General features: G+C 45.2%; 1 protein-coding gene and 1 long non-coding RNA gene across 2 annotated transcripts in view; one reads left to right on the top strand and one right to left on the bottom strand.

Annotated features, from left to right (window-relative positions):
* The window catches only part of PCDH15 (protocadherin related 15), a 651,760-nt gene that overhangs the window by 296,548 nt on the left and 337,370 nt on the right, over positions 1–17,842 (top strand). The gene's annotated exons all lie outside the window — the stretch shown is intronic.
* On the bottom strand, positions 670–3,891 carry LOC135305847 (uncharacterized). The gene is made up of 3 exons (XR_010366824.1): positions 3,645–3,891; positions 2,996–3,077; positions 670–1,153 (listed from the first exon to the last, which is right to left on the bottom strand). It is a non-coding gene; the product is annotated as an uncharacterized LOC135305847 (long non-coding RNA).

Genomic DNA, 17,842 nt, shown 5'->3' with positions numbered 1-17,842 from the left:
CGACAGAAAATAGAAATATTGGCTTTAAATCATGCCAAGGCTTCAGTTCAGGCTTTGCTATGCCCGCTGGTGCTTGGCATCACTCTGAGAAATTAATATGAATTCAGATTTAGCTCTTTAGTGGGCACCACTCAGCAGAACTGCTGCAATCCCAGGGCTTGGGCAGTTGGAGTAAAGGCAACATGTTGGTCTTGAGTTATGAAAACTATCCCAGACTTCTCTGAGCACCCTTCTGTGAGGTGTTTTTAAGATATTGTGGTTTATCTTTGAAGTTAAATCCAAGTTGGCTGGAATACAGGAGCTTCTCCTGAGCCAACATCCAGTGAGGAGCCTGCTGTGGGAATTTTTGGATGGACTAAAGTGTGGTGTAGGTGGGAGCAGTTCCTGCTGGGGATCCCACATCCCTCCAACATGTCCAATCATGCAGTGTCTGCAGCCTGAGGCCTGGAGTGGCTGCTGGAACAGCATTCTTGGATTTGGTGGTTCTATCCTCCAGGAATAGTTTCCATGTTCCCAGAGCTCCCTGCAGTGCACAGCAGTGTGCAGGGGACAATGAGGACAGTCCTTCAGAAGTGACCTGAACTGGAGCCCTCTCCCACACATCCTCACCAGGAGAACAGGATTAATCCCAGATCTCTGCTACACTAATTATGTAGCCTCTGTAGATTTATATATGATCCTTATCTCTGTGATTTGTCTCTCCCATGCACGCCCTTTAATTTATTTTCTCTGTTCAAAAGACAGAGTTAAAGATAATTTTAAAGGTTCTGTGGTTGGAGCTTTGGTAGAATTGTATCTCAGCACTGGGACATTCCTACCCAAAGTGGATTTGTTTCTCACTCATCCTCCCTAAAGGACTCCCCCTAAAGTTCCTGCAGCTGTGCAGTGATACAAGAAAAGGCTCAGAGGTAACCAGAGCTGGCTCTGCTCACCATGGAACCCAGAATTTTTCAGCTGGGTTTGAAACTTAGCTGGGCATGAGGGAAGGGGAAAAGGAATTTCCATTTATCTGCAGCTTTGCATTCTTCTTAATTTTCCAGATGATTGGGGATTTGGGGTGTCACAGAAGAATTTGTCTGGTATCAAAATCTTGAAGCACAAATAAACCACTGCAAGTTGTCACTTCCAGCAAAATGTCCTATTATGGTGAGGTCTGTGGGATTTAAACAGAAAGGACAGTGGAAATGCTGGCCACTTTGCAGGAGCTGTGAGCATAGAAATGAGGGTAAGGAAAGGGTAAAATACCCAGGGAGAATTAATTCAAATAACCTCAGGTCCCAGTAGGATGGAAAAGGGTGGGTGGGTACATTTAGGATGCAGGCAGGTACAGAACAGAGGTCTGTGCTCATGAGTTACAGACCCTCTGAGAGAATGGGTCAAGAATTTTCCTTCCTTGGATTCAGGAGGAATTTCTGCATGGAAAGGGTGCTCAGGCCTTGGCAGGGGCTGCCCAGGGAGCTTTGCAGTGCCCATCCCTGGAGGTGTCCAAGGAAGGGCTGGACGTGGCACTCAGTGCTCTGGGCTGGGGACAAGGTGGGCACTGGGCACAGCTGGGACTCCATGGGCTGGCAGGGATTTTCCAAGGTGGAGGATTCTCTAATTCCATGATTCTTTTCTCTAGTATTTTCCCAGACAGCAGCTCTTGTGCTCAGCAGCTGCTGTTGGAAGCTCCTGACTGGCTTTGTCCTCTCAGCTCCTTGGCTACTCCTGCCTGTCCCTGTGCATTGGGATGTGCCAGGGATGATCAGCTGTGAAATTCTGGTGGTGCTTTACATTGGCCTCAAGCCCAATTTTGTATTCCTGGGCAAATCCCACTGGCATTTGGGATTGCACTGCCTTCACCCAGATCGTGCCTATTCCAATATCTGGGGAGAAATATCTGGGGGATTTATTGCTGCTCTAACAGAGCCAAGTTTTCCGAGGGCAGATGTGGAGAGGTTGGTAATTTAGGTGTCAGCATCAGCCTGCAAGGCTCTGCCAAGAACACATCAGCTTTAAGCCAGAGCAGGACAAAATGTGTAGAATCTGTTAATTGCAGGCTGTTGGATTTTTGGATCAGAACTGACTTTTACAGGGAAGAGAGTCGAGTCTAATTTTGCTCTCATATTCCCCAGGTAATTGTGTCAGTCAGGATACACTTCCCACAAATACATTGCTCTTCCCATTAATTCTACCCACAGATGGCTTTGCTGTGTAACTCCCTCCCTGCACGCCTTTATGTGGTGACAGGGTGGTATAAATCCTAATGTTCTCCTTATAAGATACAACAGAGGTGGATTAAAAGCAGTTCCTCTTGGCTGAGCACTCAGCTCGTGGAATTCTTCTGCCTTCACACGAGTAGAGGGTATGCAGAAACACAGAAAAGGACATTGCTGCCCACCCAGACAGGCACTAACAGATCCCTCAGGATGCTGTCAAGTGTCTACACCTTCATTTATCACTTCCTTGACATACCCTTGAACAGGATTTACAACTGGCAGAGCCCTAGGTTCACATAAATGTATTTATGAAATAAAATGCAGCAGGAAAATACAGTTCTTTTTAATTCCTGATCCCTTGGCACTGTGATTCCTTCCTGAGCCTCTGTTCAGGATGAAAACAGAGAGCTGCCCAGCTCCAGCAGTGCCTGGCTCACTTGGCCATTGATGCATAATTTTGTTTGGGTTTGTAATTGCTGCTTAAGGCAGTAATTAATACAAAAATATGCAATTTGCCACATCCCAGCTGAGGCTATTCAGGCTGGGGAGCAGAGGATCTGGAGGGGAGGGCTGGAGGTCCTGGCATGGGCAGGAATAGCAGAAGCCTGAGCTGGGTGGGAAAGATGGCTACAGGGACACTGGCTTGGGCTCTCTGATCTCAGCAGCACAGCCAGAAATAAAATCCTCCCAGCCTGGAGCTGACCCATAATGGGCTCAGATCTGAATCACCTCTTTCTCTTTCATCACTATTTGAAAGCTCTGTGATCGCTGCTTTAAAAGGCTCCTGGGTTGTTTACCTTGATGGAAACCAAGATAATCCTCAGGCTACTCCAACCACTCAGGTGCCCTCAGAGCCCAGTTTTGGCTGAATTGATTTGTCTGGAATCAAACAGAGTTTTTAGTTTTGGTTTTTTGGTTTGTTTGTTGTTTTTTTGGGATTTTTTTTTTTGCTGTTTTTTGGTTTTTTTTAATCTAATGGGAGCAGAATTCTGGCCAGGCTGATTTTTTTCCAAATGAGCTTTTCTGCTCCCTGGTTTAATCTCTCCTTCACACGGCTGCCATGAAGGCAACACTCCCTGGTGTCTCTTCCCCCCAGATCAGAGCCATGGCTGTGATTCCCAAAGGAAATTGCCCCTCTGTACATGCAGCAGTGGAAATTTCTACGATCTCTAACCATTCAGGGATTTTCAAACTGGAATGGATATTTCCTGAAATTTAGGAATCTTGAAATGTTCCATCCTCTGGGAGCAATTACATTAAAGCCAGCAAAAAGACACCATTATTAAGCAGAGATTGATATAACTCAGCCAGACCAATGCTTGTGGGCAGATCTTTTCCTTTTGACCTTGATGTCCCTGGGGGACATCCCCAAAACCCAGGGGAAGAGCCTTCACACACTCCAAGGGGAACAACCTGCTGTTTGAAAGGGAGAATGGAATTTAGTACCTTCAAGGGGTTCCCTGCCAGTCCTGTATCTCCAGGTCAGTTTAGCAGCTTCTCTGCCAAGTCCTGGCCTCACTCTCAGGGTGTTAAGTCAGGTTTAGTCGCCCGACAGCATTTAGCACAATTCACACCAAAACCAGCACATGGCCCCCACTGGCAGCTTGCAAATAGAACAGTTCCAGTTCCTTGACCACATTCCAAGGGCAGAGAAGAGTATCCTGCCCCACTGGCCTTGGCCCAGCTGTCTGCAGAGCCCCCTGGGAGCTGTTGGGCATCTGCACCCAGCAGAGCCCAGGCCAACACAGCACCAGAGCTGCTTTCTGCAGAGCCCCTGTGCTCGTCAGCAAGGTGACATTCCAGCTCCTGTGGAGCTCAGAAATAAATCCAGCTGGATTTTGGCCAGTCTGGGGACTGTGGATAGACAGAAGGTAGGAGAATAGAGATAGTGGTGAAGGTAAGGAGTTACAGCTGTGCTAATTATCAAGAATGAAGAACAAGCCTGCCCTTAATGGGCCACAGCTGGATCCAGTTAGGAGGGGTATTGTAAAAGAGTAGGTTGGCTGGTGGAGATGTAAGATGGAGTTTGTTGGCCGTGCAGATGTGGAGTCAGTGCTGTGAGGAGCTGCCCGTGAGAAATCACCAAGAAGGTATGAAACCTTTGCAAATAAGATAGCAACAGGGGACTGCACAGAGACTTATGCCTTGCTCCTATTCCCTGTTCCAGCAGCAGCTCTGGAGGGGCTGGGCAGGGAATGAGAGACAGTGGGATGAAATGGTTGAGGTTGTCTTGGATTATTTCATCTCTAGGGTGAAAATGCCACAGATGTTCTGTTCACAGATCCATAATTTACTTGGGCAATTCATTCTGCAACCCTTTTTTTCACGTTCAGGCCAGTGTTAGATGGGAAAGTGCTAAAATCCCAGACTGTGCTGAGCTCTGGAGCTCTGCATTCCAGTTTGGGGCTGGATATTTTTGTACTTCTTCCAAGATACTCCTCCAAATGGCAGGGAGGTGGAGCAGGTATCTCAGGAGGGATACAGGCATCTGCTGCTGTGATTCTGTCCCTTGATTTGGAAGTGTCTGCCTCAAGAAGATCACCTGGATACACACTGATAACTCCAGGTCATCCCCAGGGGGCAACATAACCTTGGAAGTGTGATGTGGCAGAAATTGGTGCTCTCCACTAATAGGTTGTGTTGGTTTTTTAATGTTCTAGAAACAACCCAGAGCATTCAGAAATTCCAGCATGCAGTTTCAAGGTATAAATCAGACATAATAATTTCTTTACATGACCTGAAAGAGATTGTGAGCAACCATTACTTTTTAAGTGTTATTGAAATGAAAGGTGTTTTCAGTGACACTCTCTGGATGCTGGACTAGCAGAGAGCTGGGCTGAAAAGGCCAAATGTTTCTCAAGCACTCTTCTGCTGCTGCTGGAAAGGATCTTAAAGCCCATCTCCTGCCCTGGGCAGGGACACCTTCCATTATCCCAGGCTGCTCCAAGCCCCATCCAAACTGACCTGGAACACTTCCAGGGTTGGGGAGCCCTCAGGTCTCTGGGCAAGTTTCCCAACCTTCCCCAGTTTCCCAGTAACACAGAGAGAATTCTGCACTCAGGCTTCCAGGCTCTGAAGAAAATTCAGGAAATTATTTTTGATATTGCAGATGTGTAGCAGGAAAGTCAGACTCCCCCAGAGGCTTCTGATTTTGGGGAACCAAGAACCCTGAGGCTCTGTTGGAAATGCCCCCAGGGCTGGCCAGGGAGGTGAGCTGGAAGATCTTGCTTGCAGAGGAGCCACAGCAGGAGCAGAGAGTGAAGGCTCACCCAGCTGAGCACAGGGCAGACAAGAGGACAGATTGTTGGGATCAGAAGAAGAGTAAAGTGGAATTAAGGCTCTGTCTGAGTGGAAATGAGAGGAGTGCATCTCTGCAATGGGAAGGGGCTGCCTTGTTCTGCAGGAACAGATGGCTGGAGGTGTGTGCATCCCAGGGTGAGGCACTAACAGGGGATACTGAGATGTCTCCTCTGTCCAGAGTGGGGCTCCCCCAACACTGCCTCACATCCAGATAGTTCCAGGAGTGTGACCAAATGGGCATGGACAGCATGGACAATGGGCAGGAACAGGGACTGGCAAGTGGAGCACTGGCAGCCTGAGTTCATCCCAGGTCTGGTCCTGCCTGTGGCTCTTCAGCAGCCAAGATCCTCCAGCTCACCTCCCTGCCCAGCTTTGGGTACACTTGCAGCAGCACATCAGGGCTAGTTTTGCCCCACAATCTTTCCAGGGCTGTTGTTACCCCAAAATCTTTCCACATAAGTCTCTGGGGGAGTCTGTTTGACTTTCCTGCTACACTTCAGCAATATCAAGGAGAATATTCTCTCCAGCCTGCAGTGTCTTTGAGTTTCCCTCAGAGCCTGGAAGGCTGAGTGCAGAATTCTCTTTGTGTTGCTGGGAAACTGGGGAAAATAGAGAACCTCACTCAGAGAGGTGTGAATTCCCCAACCCTGGAAGTGTCCAAGGCCAGGCTGGATGAGGCTTGGAGCAACCTGGGACAGTGGAAGGTGTCCCTGCCCATGGCCCTAGGTGGGATTAAAGGTCTCTTCTAACCCTAATCGCTTTGGGATTCTGTGATTCTGTGAAGAGAAGATGTTCAGGGAATTGGAATAGTGAAAGGCTTTTCCTTGCATTTGATTTTGCTGTCCAAGAGCAACGGTGCTGAAATGCACACAGCACTGTTTGCTGCAAATTGAGGAATAGAGACCAAGGTAGAGAACTCTTTTTCTCTGTCCTTTGCTGTGTGATTTGGCAGCTGAGGCACAAAATACTCTTTCACTGGCATCTTTCCCCGCCCCCCCCCCCCCCCCCCCCCCCGCCTCTGAGTTTTGGATTCTTGAGTTTAAGCAAAAAAATAGCAAAAAAGAAGTTTTTAAGGAGAAGCTTGAAAAATGAATGGGCGAAATTCAGAGCTCTGTGGAGGTTATCACCCTTCCCATTTTATTTTGTGGTGCTGCTTAGAGTTTATAAACTCAGTGTGAATAAACAGGAGAGTCTCTGCAGGTGGATGAGCCAGGGAAGATGGAGTTAGGGATAAAAGAGCTGAGGCAGCTTGCTGTTCCCTGTCCCTTTTGCCACCTCTTGTTCTCCAGCTCTCCTGTGGAGTCCTGCCATTATAGCTATCCCAACTTTGATTTCTCCAACAAAGTCAAAAGGAATTTAAACCTGAATATACTTGGGAGTGAATCTTAAAGGACTCTTAAAGCATTCAGATTTTGCAGGCAGAAGGATCTGAAAGAAGTTTAGATGTCATTGGCTTAGCCTGTCATCAAATCAGAGACTGGGAAGTTTTCTTTTGATGAAGCTGGAAAAGCCATTGCTGTGAGGGGGGATCAAAGGCAGCAGCATGAGCAGAGGAGTTTGGCTGTTGGCTTCATGTTTACTGATGGGTTTGGGCTGTTGGATGTGTCTAGCTGCTTTAATTACCAGGATAAACAAAGGCATGGAATAAAGAGCCCATTCTTAGATGCTGATTAAGGAATAATCTTTGTCAGAATTTTCAGTGCAATGAGGCAGTGACATCGTGACATTGTAAATGGTTCAGCATTTGAAAAAATCTGTCCAGAACAGGGCTGGGAGGCAGCCTCAGACACCACCCCTGGGATGGGGCCAGCTGCTTGGGAGAGAATTGATTTCAAACCATGGAATTCTGGAATGGTTTGGGTTGGAAGGGATTTCAAAGCCCATCCCATTCCACCCCCTGCCATGGGCAGGGACACCTTCCACTGTCCCAGGCTGCTCCAAGCCCCATCCAACCTGGCCTTGGGCACTGCCAGGGATCCAGGGGCAGCCACAGCTGCTCTGGGCACCCTGTGCCAGGGCCTGCCCACTTCATAGGGAAGGATTTCTGCCCCATATCTCACCTAAATTTCCCCTCTTTGTTAGATCCCATTCCTCTTTGTCCTGTCCCTGCAGTTCCCCGCAGTGATTTAACTTGAAAAAACTTTGATCCCCACGATTTTTAACTTTAAAAAATTAAGTAGCTTAATCTGTGCATGAGCATGGATGACTTGGCCAAAAAGAAAGAAAAATAAGAGAGCTTGTAGTTCTGCTAACAAATAGATGCATTCACAACAGTCCTTGGAGTGAAACTTCTGCCTCCCTCAATTTAATAAAGAACTCAAAAAGCTGTAACTGTGATTCTGTACTGCACAATTCACTGGCAGGAGAATTTAATATGTATTCAGTCTATTCATTTTTGCACCTGTGAGCCACCAAAGTGTGTGGTTTGTGACGGCTATGAAAGCACCTCTCCATTTCTCCCCAGGAGAACATTTGTCTCAGTAATTATTACAAGGCGGGCAGGAGTTTCAGAGGGCAACTTTCAATTTATTTCTTTTTTCTTAGTTGCTTTTTTGCATTGTTTGCATTCCTTTAAAGCAAGGGGTGGTGGGGGGAAACTGCTGAATGCAGCAAAATCAGGTTATGAGAGATGCCGTAAAAGATTTTGTGCCTGTGGAAGAATTTTTCCAAATATTTTTCTCAGGGCTAGATGGGATATGGGCTATATTTCAACAAGTTAAACAACCTTGTCTCCCTCAGCCCTCCCTGCTCTAAAAGCCTGGCTATTTTAATCCAACCAGTGGAAGTTATATAGGGAAATGCAAAGAAAATAAAATTTACTGGTTTCTCTTTTAGGTGTAAACATGGGGGTTCCTCCCTAATCTCAGTTTTGAAGTTATACCATGGTGCCAGGAACCTTTCACAGTCAAATAACATTTGACTGCTTCATTTTTCATTGTCTGCCTCTTGCTGAGACCAAAGTTTGGGCCTGCACCAAATAAGGTTCTTATTCTGAAGCACAGTATGAATTAAAGAAGTGCCAAGAATCAGAGCTACCAAACTCTTCTACTAAGAAAACCCAAGAGTGCTTTCTTTCATATTCAATTTGATAAGTTAAACCCACTGTCATGCTCAATGCAGCTCCATCTTTGCTCATAAACTCTTTTCTTTTGGTAAATAAGTCACTGCTGCTGATATTAGTTAATCTTGCCCCTATAAAGTTGGGTTTTGGGGTTTTTTTTGGTTCTGGTTTTTTTTTTTTTAAGTTATGAAACAAGACATCAAAGAGGCATGAATCAGGGTTTTCCTTCCTTGAAAAATAAATACCAAATTTCTCTTTGAAGTGGAATCAAAGCCAGGGAGTCTGCAGCCGATTTGAGAACCAAGACAGGTATCCTCTGAGAGAGGCAGGTTTGGTAGTGACAGAGACATCTTTTTTTAAATACTTGTGTTTCTTGTGATTTTTCCCTGATTTAAGGCAGTTTTAGTCACCAAGAGTCTGCAGCTCATGGATTTCTGCGTTTACATTGCAAAGGAAATGCAAGCAAAGCAAGGGAAGATTGGATCTGTTCTACCACATCATCTTTAACACACAAAGGAAAAAATAATGTAAATAATCAAATCCAAGGCTTCTGAAAATATCTTGAGAAGTGTTTGAGTGACCCAGGAGCTTCCCCTTGGATTTAAAGGGAAAGGAGGCATCAGGAAAATCCATCTTATTTCACTGCCTGGTGGACTGGCAGCTTGGTGCTGGTTTGGTGAATAGAACTGAGCATTCATGAGTGATTAAAAATACTGCGACACATCTGCATGTAATTCTAGATACTGAAAAGTAGATTCATATTTCCTTGGGGGCTTCCCAAATCTTTGCCTTAGCAATGTTGTTTCATAGACTCACAGAGTCCCAGACTGGTTTGGGTTGGGAGGGACCTTAAAGCCCATCCAGTGCCACCCCTGCCACGGGCAGGGACACCTTCCGCTATCCCAGGCTGCTCCAAGCCCTGTCCAGCCTGGCCTTGGGCACTGCCAGGGATCCAGGGGCAGCCACAGCTGCTCTGGGCACCCTGTGCCAGGGCCTGCCCACCCTGCCAGGGAATAATTACTCCCCAGCATCACGCCTGAATTTCTGGCCTTTCTGTTTGAAGCCATTCCCCCTTGTCCTAGCCCTCAGCTCCTGATGAAAAATCCCTCTCTGGCTTCCCCACTTTGAATGCTGGCAGGATTTCTTTCAGGTACTGGAAGGAAATTTAATCCCAAACTCTCCAGATGCAAAAGAGAAAGATAAATTGCTCTTTTTTCCCTGTTAGCTGTCATCTTTGAAACTGCACCAGCTTCCTGCTGCTTTATTGTCCTGGTGGCGTTTAGATTTCTTAGGGTTCTGGTGGGTTTTATGCTTCAATTTTTGCCTCAGATTCCCAAGTCCTCCTTCTTTTTAGCCCTAATTTTGGCTGCCAGTCATTGAATGAAGATAAAATCTAGCTGCAGGTTTTCTTGGATAATTCCAGTAATTTTTTGGCTTGTTATGGCCATGTTTTGCTTTTCTTAGGCTTAAGAGTCATTGTCACCTCTTCTCTATTTCTTCCAAAAACCAAAGATTTTATAAAACCCTTTCAGAAGTGGGATCCAGGCAGGGAGCAGCACTGTGGGGGATGCAGCTTCCCCTCACCTCTCACTTCCCATCTTCCCATGTGTCCCTGACCTGTGACAACAGATAGAAAGAGGCAGCAATTAGTGGGAGTTGTGCCAAAAAATGGGCGAATTTATGGCCGAGGAGCAAGTCAAGTTGATCAGAAGCACCCCACAACATCTATTCCCCCACCAAGTGAGTGTCTCCCCCCCTCAACCCCATAGTGGGATCAGGAAACCTAGCAAACCCAGCTTTCAATCCCACAGCTCTTCCCTCCCAGCTTTTTCACAGCTTCCACATCCATCTTTGGACTGTGACCCCCAGAAAGCAAATAATGCTAGTGCTGAGGTTTGGTTTTTAGATGTTTGGGCTGTCATATGTAGAGTTCATGTTCAGGCTAGGATGTACTTCTGTACTCTGCTAGCAGGAAGATACTTAATGGCCAAATGTTGATGCTGATGGATAAAAGAGGGACTGATTTTTATTTTTTAAGTAGAACCTATCATTTATTCAATGCTGAACTTCTGCTATTTGACAATGACAGAAAAATAGAGCAAGATAAGTGTTTTAAAATAAATTTTTGCCTCACATACTCCAAATTTAGCCTGCAATTTGGGAGTGGGAGCAAAAAGTCCCTGAACAGTTGATCCCTTGGAAGAGTGTGGAATATTGCATATTCCAATGGAGTGCCCTAGACTGCTTGTAAGCCTGGAATGGGCTTTACAGATGTCTAACAAATTTAATTTATAGATTTAAACAATGTACAAATGCCTCTCCTGGAGCTTTCTCCTTGGAAGTGGATGCATTTATAAGGATTGTTTTGGTTTGAAAAGCCAGGTGTCTGCTAAGGAAGGCAGGAACCTCCCTTGAAATGGAGAATGTAAACCCCTCTGAATTATAATTTTGAACTTAAGGGGCTTTCAGGCAAAGGTATGTGAGCAGGAATAACGGTTCTTTATTAGGGAAAAATTAAAATAAAAATGCAGTAATACAAAACACCACAGCCAGAGTCAGACCAGGAGCTGACCCCCTGTGGGTCAGGGTGGTGGCACAGTCCCATCCCATGGGGGCTCAGCCCTCCTGCAGTGCCAGCTGTGCTTCTGCTGGAGCAGGGACCCTGCACAAGGGGGGAGTTTTCCTCTGAAGCTCCAGGGCTGCTGGAGATGGGCCTGGTGTTCCTCTGGGAATGCAGGGCAGGAGAAAGCTGCTCCTGTGGGAATGCAGGGCAGCAGAAAGCTGCTCCTCTGGGAAGGCAGGGGGCAAAGGCTGCTGTGCTCTTCCAGGCTCAGATTGTATCCAGGTAGGAATGCTTGGCTCCTCCCCTGGACGGAGCATCTCCCCATGGGATGATGGAATTTTATCAGCCATGCAGGGACACTCAGTGGCCATGAACAGAAGAGAATTGATAACTAGTGGCCCATGAACAGAAGATCTCTCCTGGAGGGAGGATTGGCTGTGGAAGAGATAAAGGAAACTGCCCAATGAACAGAAAAGAACTGCCCCACCCTGACACACCCCCAGCCACATCTTGGATTTCCAACCCAAGACATGGATGTAGCAAACCACAGAATTACCAGGGTTGGGAGAGAGCTCCAGGATCACCGGTTCCAACCATTCCTCCAACACCACCATAACCATGTCCCCATGGGCCACCTCCAGATGCCTCCTGAGCACTTCCAGAGAGACTGACTCCACTATCTCCCCAGGAAACTCATTCCAGTGTCTGATCACTCTTCCAGGGGAAAAAAATTATATTCTAATATCCAATTAGAACTTTCCCTAGCTAAATACTGAGCACTGAAATAATACCAAGGGTTACACTTCTTCCAGGGCTGGTTAGGGTGGGTAATTTCTATTTTAAGGGAAAGAGTCGCAATTTTTAATGCACTTTTTCTATCTTATTTAAGTGCTATTTTATTTTTTTGGAGTGAGATTTAAGTTCCTTTCCAACCAATTGATTTCTAATGTATGAATATTAATTTTGGAGAAAGACAAAAATACGAATGAAGCACAGACAGATGTCCCGACAAATGGGGAAAGTGTAGCAAAGAAAACAGGAAACAGTGGAAGGGAAAAATATATTTTGAAGCAGTTAATTAAAATCTGGCTCCAAGGCAGTAGCAGGGTGATGGATCACGATGATCAGCAGAGCAGATCCAACCTATGAATATTCATTCTGAGAGCTCTCCTGCTGATCTCTTGGCTCCAGAGAAGGTCAGGCCCTCCCTGCTTTTCTCAAGGAAAATGAGAAAACAGGTGTGGGTAAAGGAGCTGGAGCAGGATTTGAGATGGAAAACATTTTGTGTTGAAAGGTGGTTGAACTCTTTGACCAAGAACAGGCAGATGTTCCAAGGATAATGGGATGCAGCCTGGCACTGGCACAGCACACACAGAGTGTCCAGCTGCAGGATTGGAATGAAGCTGCCTTTTAGCTGGGCTTTAATTAACAAAACAGACCAAACTTAGGCACAAACAGAAGTTGTTTGCACTGATAAGAGCTTTAGGAAGAAATGCTCACAACCACTGGAGAAAGGAGCCCAGGATCTGGAAATTTCAGAGCACTGCCCTGCTGCTGTGGGCTGCAGGGAGGGGACACAGGGGACATGAGGCACTTGGGGCCTGCAGGACACAAAGCAGCTGCTAAAAGGCAGAAATGGAGATCTGGAATAACAGTTCTCAGTTCAGGGATCATTGCCTGTGGATTCCCGTGAGAGCTCATGCTCCTCAGAAGTTTGTTGTTGATGAGGGTTTGAGTTTTGCTAGGTGATGCCTGCTAGGCTTCAATCCACAAAAAGAAGAGTCCCAGACTCTGAGAGTTCAGCTTCTCTAGGTGGGGACTGGCAGGAAGATACAGAGGAGATAAATGGACAAAAACAAACTTCACCCCCTGGTCTGGGAAAAGATTGATAAGAGAAGCTAGGAATGAGGACCAAATCAGCATCGAAGGGGTCAATAACCAATAGGAAATCAAATGCAAAGAATTGTGCAATGTAGAAGCAATGAATGAGAATTTCTTTGGGCTTTTTATGTATAAATATGGGGAAAGTCTCGTAAAGAATGATGTGTGATGGAATAATTTCTACTGCACAGCCTGGCTATGTGTGGGTGGGATGATTTCCACAGCACATCCTGGCCAGAATGAAGTAATGCCTGATTCTCTAACACTTAAAAGATGGTGTGGAGAGTTTCTCTTATTCCTGCAGTTTTGGTGACAGGGTCAAACAGGAGAGAAGCTGGTGGGGAGTGAGAAGTGGATTGATGAGAATTAGCTGCCTGCACTTGACATGTGGAGGTGACAAGGACTGGGCTAAGATGAGGAGCAGAGGCTCTGCCGATGTGTTTTGGGCATGAAAACCAATTAGCAGCGCGGGTGAGGAGATGAGCTGGAGTCAGGGTGTGAAGGAAATACAGATAATCAGCTTGGGAGAGAGATCTTCACGTGTCACACTTGAGTCTGCAGGAGATGGGGATTAATGTGCTGCTCATGTGGTGATTTGTGCTACTTGACTCCTTAAGGACATGTCTTTATGGAATTTTCTGTGCTTGTCATTTCTCACCTGCCTGGGCTACGCTTCTGAACTTTGGCTCTTCCAGCACTCTTATTAAGAAACGCCTCTGGTTGCTCTAGGGGCTATAGATGAGAATATGATGAGCAGCTTAATCAGGAAAATTCACTTTTTATCAGCTTTATCACTGAGCTGGTGCATTCCACCCCCCACACCTTTTTCCATATAGTCTGGAAGAAGGGTGTATCCCTTCATTGGGATACTTGGGTAGAGACCAACTGGCAGAGAACAGGACACATCTATGCATCAAAATACTGCACTGTTAATTAGTGAAGTGCACTTAATTAGTCCTAGAGGCTAGCAAACAGAATAAAAATATCAAAATATAGAAAAAGGCTTTTGCCGCTTAGATAAACTCTGCCAGGAATGTACAGAAGAGCAAAATACTATTTTCTTCAAATATCCAATAGCACAGGAGTATTCCTTGCTGGTTTTGAAACGTTTCACTTTTATGTCTCCAGCAGAACTATCCAAGTTTTGATGGGACCTTAATTTATAAGTACAATGAAAAAAAAAAAACTTTCTGAATAGCAGTAAATATATATTCTGGAGCAAAAAATTTTCTAGCTAAATTTCAGAGTTTCTTACAAAAAGTGGTGGACTCTTGCTTGAAATGTGAGATACTGCTATGAATGTTTACATATGCACAGGACTCCTCACCCCTCTGGCCAGGGCTTCCCACATCTTCTATTGCTTTGGCAACTTTGCCTGGCCAAATTTGAGTTTCAGCTGATAGCAACAATGGCTCTATCCTTGGCAGAGCTGTTGAGCAGGATTTATAGACAGCAAGGCATTACTTGGCAGAATGAAAAAGGGAAAAATAAAAGGGAGATTTTTGAGAGAGGATGGCTCTTCTCAGGATCTGTGTCAGTGACATCCACTCCAAACAAGTAAAAGCAGAAGAATTTTCAGGAGAAATATCTGTGTCAAGAGCTACAAAACTATTTCTTATTACTTAGTTTTGGACTTTTTGTGGGCTTAGAGATATTGAAAAGACAGAATTCTTTGCCTTTGCACATTCCAAGTATTTTAATTAATTTCTGAAGACTTAACTTAATGATGCTGAGATTTGGCTCCTGTGGATGGTGCTGATCATTTTGAATAAGGTACAAGATGGTTCTATTTTTCAATATTGTCTTGAACTAATTAATGCCTCATTTAAATTCTCAGGCAATGAAGCCCTGATATTATTTTAGCTATTTCCCTTAATTGCCTCGGTATTGCAATTTGACTTTAATTTTTATAATCAAAAAAAAAAAAAAGCTGTAAAACCTCTGTATCTAAAAAGTTTGTAATTGTTAATTTTGCTTCATGAAAATAATTGAACGTGGAGTTTCTAAGTCACTGCTTGCAGTCATGGAGATATTTTTATCAGTTTGGGGATGGAAATTAAGGATTGTGGCGGGGTGAGACGGCAAAACACCTTTGCTCAGTGAGTTTGTGCTCATCAACATCTATAAGGGGTCGTAGGCTGCCAATTTCAGTAGGGATTTTGGAAATGTCTTGTAGTTGTACCTGTTACCCAGTTTCTGTGGATAAATAGAAATGGGAACACACTGGAAATGGGAGATCCCAAGAACAAGTAGATCTTCTATATAAAATCTACTCCTTGGTTAAGATTTTAGTCATGGTTGCTTAAATTTGGTTGTGTGAATCTCAGGCACTGCCAGCAGGGTGAAAAGAAGCTTTAAATCCAGGTTTATTTCTTACATACACTGTCCATCAAAAACCAGGAATTAGTTTCTAAGGGAAAACATCCCTTAAGTAAGTGTGTAAGTGCAAAAACTTTCTCACATTCTGGAATTTAGTGAGCTTTGACATAAATGCAGGGTTTTTATGGTCTCCGTGATGTTCTGGAGTACAAACCTTAGACTGGACAGTAAGAACTTGGAAAGGGTTTCCCATTAAAATCTCCTCGAAACAGAAATGCTGGTTTCCTTGCTGACTGTCAGGAGCTGGAAAGAGCTGCCCAGGGAAGGGCTGGAGTCCCCAGCCCTGGAAATGTTCAAAAGCCCTATAGATGTGTCACTTGGAGACATGGGTTAGTGGAGACCATGGTCGTGCTGGCTGACAGCTGGACTTGTTGATCTTAGAGAGCTTTTCCTACCTTAACCTCTATGGAATTCCATGAACTGAATAAAAAGAAACAATTTTATTATTAATTGAGTTAGGGACAGCTCTCAATTTGAATACTTGCAGATGATACAGTTTGTCCTGCGGGGTGTTCTGGACATGCTAAGTATCAAGAAAGAGGAAAGAATCCAGAAGGACCTTCACTGGCTGAAAGCAGGGAATTGATAGTTGCTAGAAATACAAGAGGGCTGCAGAAAGCTGAGGCTGTGTCCAAGAGGAGAAAAGGAAAAAGAACAATATGTGGAAGATTAAACAGTAAGGTGCCAGGAGAACAATTTGAGCAGGGCAGGAGAACTAAGGAATCCTTTCACAAGCACACCAGGTGCAAAAACCTGGCTGCAGAGTTTGGCAGATGAGTAATAGACACACAAAAGGAACAGCAGGAGTATATAAGGCTGGAATAGGAAAGCAGGAGGAATATTTTGCATCTGTATCACCACAGAGAAGTTGGAGTAGGATGCCAAGCTCCTGTTTGGAAGGTGAGTCCTTCCTTACAGCCACGCTGTGCTTCCTTGGAGCTGTCACCAAGTCTGAGGGCAAAGAAGTGCCTTTTCAAAAGTGCTGGCTGGGGATGCTGACCAAAGACTCTCAGGGAAACTGAACTGCCATGGGATGGAAAGTGAAGTGTCCCTATGGGGAGATGATGGATAAACGAGAGGGATTTGGCACCTGTTGCCTTTGTCAAACACCTTATGGGAAATCAGCCTGTCTAAGTGGACGTGTATCATTGATCGCTCTGCTGAGCACCACAGTTTGCTGCTCTTCACCTTCCAGCTGCCTTGGAGCTGAATCCCTGGGATTCTGTTTTCTAGCTAAGGGTGTTTGGGAATTTTCTCTCTTTTGTACACTTAGCAATGAGTTCCCTACAAGTTGTTTGTAAATCCAGAAACACTGGGGGTTTTTACTGCTCACAAAGATGATACAAATGACAAAAATGACACTGCACAACCTGCTTGCAACTGTGCTTCTTATGACTCTGTCACTGAGTCTTAAATACTTAGTGCAAAATGGGAAAAAAACCCTGTGTGATCTGTTGTATGTAAGGAGAAAAAGCAGGTGTTTTTGTTTTTTTAATTTACTTGCAGTGTAGTGTTTGCTTTGGAATCCTGGGAAGCATTTTGAAAAGTGGAGTGATGGGCAGTGTAGCACAGCTGATATTTTTAAAACATTGGGAAAGTTTGGGGGAATTCCTTTATACTAAGTCCCACTTTATGCTGACACTTGCATAGCTCTTGCCACAGAATCATGAAATTGTTTGTGTTTAAAAGGACCTTAAAGCCCATCCAGTGCCACCCCTGCCATGGCAGGGACACCTTCCACTGTCCCAGGCTGCTCCAAGTCCCATCCAACCTGGCCTTGGACACTTCCAGGGATCCAGGGACAGCCTCAGCTTCTCTGGCACCCTGTACATTCTGTGCTGTTTTATGCACAGGTGTGCAAATATAGACCTCTTTACCTTTCCTTAAACTCTCTGTATGCCTTGAAACCCTTTGCCAGCTCCAGGAGGAAACAGCTGAATGCTGGTGCCACGAGTTGGCCTTTTCCTCCTGTAAATCACCATAAACACCTTTTATCATAATAAATGTAAAGCATAGCATTGGCCTCCAGATCTTCTGCTACAGTAGGAATGGGAATATTTTCACCTGGAGGCCTGGCAGGGTGAGGCTGACTGGGTTTTAGCCTTCCCTGTTAGCACATGATGGAGGAGCCGGTGTCGCGCACCTCCGAGCACGATGCCAATTATTTTCCCTGGCAAGCTGTCACCTGGCAGGCTGGCTCTACTTCTGCAATTTCCCCTGAAGTATCTGAGACTAAACCATGCACAAACAAGGCAGGCGATGATTTATTTGGAACAATTGGTTTAGGTGCTGATTCTTGGGGGAAGGGTGCCGTAGGCACTACGTATTTAAATATGCAGAAGATATCCTGGTTTGGGATAGAAGAAGTGTTCAAGTCAAATTGTTGTGTTATTCTGGCTTTTCTGTGCTGCCTAATTTCCCAGCTGATGCTTTCTGTATTTTCTGTGTGTTCCTTGTCAC

The sequence above is a fragment of the Passer domesticus genome, chromosome 8 (assembly GCF_036417665.1).
Source record: "Passer domesticus isolate bPasDom1 chromosome 8, bPasDom1.hap1, whole genome shotgun sequence".
Classification (NCBI taxonomy): Eukaryota; Metazoa; Chordata; class Aves; order Passeriformes; family Passeridae; genus Passer; species Passer domesticus.
Note: the sequence above shows the minus strand (reverse complement) of the source record. Positions and strands in the feature narration are given on the sequence as shown.